Source organism: Eriocheir sinensis, unplaced genomic scaffold (assembly GCF_024679095.1).
Source record: "Eriocheir sinensis breed Jianghai 21 unplaced genomic scaffold, ASM2467909v1 Scaffold175, whole genome shotgun sequence".
Taxonomy (NCBI): domain Eukaryota; kingdom Metazoa; phylum Arthropoda; class Malacostraca; order Decapoda; family Varunidae; genus Eriocheir; species Eriocheir sinensis.
Genome location: NW_026111128.1, coordinates 324,008 through 328,462, shown reverse-complemented (window position 1 = coordinate 328,462; position 4,455 = coordinate 324,008).

Below are 4,455 nucleotides of genomic sequence, written 5' to 3'. Positions count from 1 at the left end.
TATGTAATATTTTGAATATTTATTTATTTTTATACATGTTACTTAATTTTATGTATTTTATATATATATTTTCACCAAAATCTACGTTTTTTTATTGTATTCGTATATATATTTTGAAACAAATTTACATTGTTTTATACGTATTTTACTTATCTCTTTTCAATACAAATTTGTCTTATTGTATGTGCATTTTGTAATTTATTTCAATACAAATTTAAAAATTTCCTTGTGTGTTTTTGGTATATATATTTTTATAAGAAATGCGCTTTATTTGTAATTTTGCATCTTTATTTTTCTACAAATTTACATTATTTTATTAATATTCAGTGTATTTATTTTGATACGATTTTTTTTGTTATTTCTATTGTTTTTGTATATACTTTTTTTATACATATTTGCATTATTTATGTCTTTATATATATTTTATACAAATTTATTATCTATTATCTATTTTCATACAATACATTCTTTTCATGATATTTTGTTTGTATTTATTTTGACATGAATTTACATTATTTGATATGTATTTTTGTATATATATTTTATACATGTATAATTTCATATGTATTTATATATATTTAATAGATAGTAAAATACTATAAAATAACCTAAATTTGTATCAAATTATATACAAAATATTCAAAAATATTTTAAATTTGTATGAAAATAAATCTCTAAAATACATAAAAATTACATTAAATTGTGTGGAAATACATATACAAAATACACATAATAATGTAAATTTCAATAATACATAAGCAAATACATAAAAAATAACGTATATTTGTATAAAAAACTATGTACAAAATACAAATAGAACAATGTAAATCGTGTCAAAATAAATACACAATATTAATTAAATAATGTAAAGATTCAGCGCTATGAAAAGCCAAATAAAGCAAACCATTACCCATAAAATAACGCATTTTTTATTTATAAGTATATACTACCAGAATACACATAAAAAATTAAATTTGTATTCAAAATAAAGCCTATATAAAAAACTACATACACAATAAGGTAAAGAATTGTACTTGCAGAGCCAAATAGATAACCATAAATACATACATATATAAAACAATGTAAATTGTTTCAAAATATATATACGAATACACATAAATAACGTAAATTTCAATAAAATATATATAAAATACACATAAAATGCAAACAAATACGCGTATAAAAAAATGTATACACAAATACACATAAAATAATGTAAATTCGTATCCAAAATAAATAAACAAAATACCAATAAAAAGAATGTGTATTTAATATAAATATAAATATACAAAATACATAAAATAACGTAATAAATTCCCCGACCCAAACTATATTCAAAAAATACACTTAAGTAATGATAAATTTGCTAACCCTGAAAATATTTACAAAATACACACTGAATAAGCTAAATTTAAATTGAAATATATATACAAATAAAATATTTTGCATATGCTAAATTTGTATTCAAATTATTTTTGTGTGTTCAGATATATTACGTATTTTTTATGTTAATACATAAATAATATATAAAATAATGTAAATACGTGTACTCAAAAAATATTATTACCAGAATAGACACATATAATAATTTAATTTGTATGAAAATAAATAAACAAAGCATATAAAATACCCCTTAAATTTGTGATAAAACGTGTATGTTATATTTTTTAAATACAAATTTACCCAGCAATATATACGCATTTTGTATATTGGTTTTAATACAAATTTAATTATTCGATGTGTATTTTCATTATCTAGCATTTTTATATAACCTTATGCTTTATTTTTTGGGTATTTTATGCTTCCTGTCACAAATATACGTCTTTATTATTCTGATAATTAATTTGTTTATGCAATTAACATTATACAAAATGTATTTGTATATTTCATTCAAATTTAGGAAATTTATGTGTATTTGAAAAAAATTTGACATGAAATTTACAATATTTAAAACAGTGTATTTTGTTTCAAATATATACGAATACACAAGAAATTTACTACATTGTATACAACATTTTTGTATATCTATTTTCATACAAATACACATTCTTTCTATGATATTTGTTGTAGAAATTATTAAGACGCAATTTACATATGTTATGTGTATTTGTAAATTTTTTATATTCATATATATATATATATATATATATATATATATATATATATATATATATATATATATATATATATATATATATATATATATATATATATATATATATATATATATATATATATATATATATACATCATTTGATGTGTATTTTTATGTATATATATATATCTATAGATATATATATATATATATATATATATATATATATATATATATATATATATATATATATATATTACAATGGTGTTTTGTTGATTTATATTGATACGAATCTACGTTCTTTTATGGAAGCTATTCGTATATAGATTTTTGAAATAAATTTACACACTCTTTTATACTTATATTTGAATATAGTTTTCAATACAAATTCACCTTATTGTATGCATTTTGTAAGGTATATTTTAATACAAATTTACATTATGCTAAGTGTATTTGTACATATGTATTTTATAAAAATATGCATTATTTATGGGTATTTTGCATTTTGTTTATTGATACAAATTTCATATTATTTTATTTATATTCTGTTTATTTTTTTTTAAACAATTTACATTATTTCATGTGTATTTTGTATATTCTATTTTATATGTATTTACTTATATTTATTATTGTATTTGTATATATATTTTTCATAGAAATCTATGTTGTTTATATGTATTCGTATATATATTTTGAAATAAATTTACATTGTTTTATATGTATTTGCATATCTCTTTCAATACAAGTTTACCTTATTGTATGTGCATTTTGTATATTTATTTCAATACCAAATTTAAATATTTTATGTATTTTTGGTATATATTTTTTTATTAGAAATTCGCTATTTGTTGGGAATTTTGCATCTTTATTTTCATAAAAATTTACTTTATTTTATTAATATTCGAGTCTATTTATTTTATTACAGATTTACATTATTCTATTTCTTTTTTGTATATATTTTTATACACATTTACATTATTTAACGTGTCTTGGAATATACATTTTATAACAAATTATTATCTATTGTTATTTTATACAAATGTATTTGTTTATATATTTTCATTCAATTCATTATTTATATGTATTTGTATATATATTTTCAATACAAATTTACCTTTCATGTGTATTTGCATATTTCTTTTCATACAAATTTTAAATATTTTAGGTATTTTTGTATACAAGTTTTATACAAATTTAGGTTATTTGATGCATTACGCATTTACATTATTTAATGTGTGTTTTGTATATATATTTTATGCAAATTATTTATTTTATGTGCATTTTGAACATATATTTTTTAGAATTTATGTTATTTTATGTGTATTTGTATATAAAGCTCATTAAATTTACATTATTTTAATTACTATTTTGTTTATTTATTTTGATACGAATGAAAATAGATATACAAAATATACACAAAATAAACTAAATTTGTATTGAAATATATATACAATATATATAAAAATAATGAAAATTTGTATCAAAATATTTTAACAGATGCGCATAAAATAACGTAAATTTAGTACCATAACATACAAAATACACATTAAATAATGTAAAATATGTATAAAAATATACAAAACACAAATATAATAATGTAAAATCGTATCAAAATAAATACACAGAATATTAATAAAACAATGTAAATTTGTGCGGAAAAAATATAGATGTAAAAATACCATTAAATAACGCATTTTTTATAAAAAATATATATACCAAAATACACATGAAAAATTAATTTGTATTAAATAAATATACAAAATACACATACAATAAGGTAAATTTGTATTGAAATAGATATGCAAAATATATATAAAACAATGTAAATTTGTTTTCAAAATATATATGTCGAATACACATAAATAACGTAGATTTGTATAAAATATATATACAAAATACACATAAAATGAAGTAAATACGTATAAGAAAAATGTATACAAAATACACATAAAATAATGTAAATTGTTTCAAAATAAATAAAACAAAATACCATTGATAAAGAATGTGTATTTGAATAAATATATATATACAAAATACATAAAATAACGTAAATTTGTATAAAACTATATACAAAAATACACAGAAGAAATTAAATTGTATGAAAATAGATATACAAATACAGATAAAATAAGCTAAATTTGAATTGAAATGTATATAGAAAATACAAGAAAATAATGTAAATTTGTATCAAAATATTTATAAAAATACATATAATAACGTAAATTTGTTAAAAATATATAAACAAAATACACATTAAGTAATGTAAATACGTATAAAAATATGTACAAAATACACATATAATCATGTAATTCATCAAACTAAATAAACAAAATATCAATAAATAATGTAAATTTGTATGA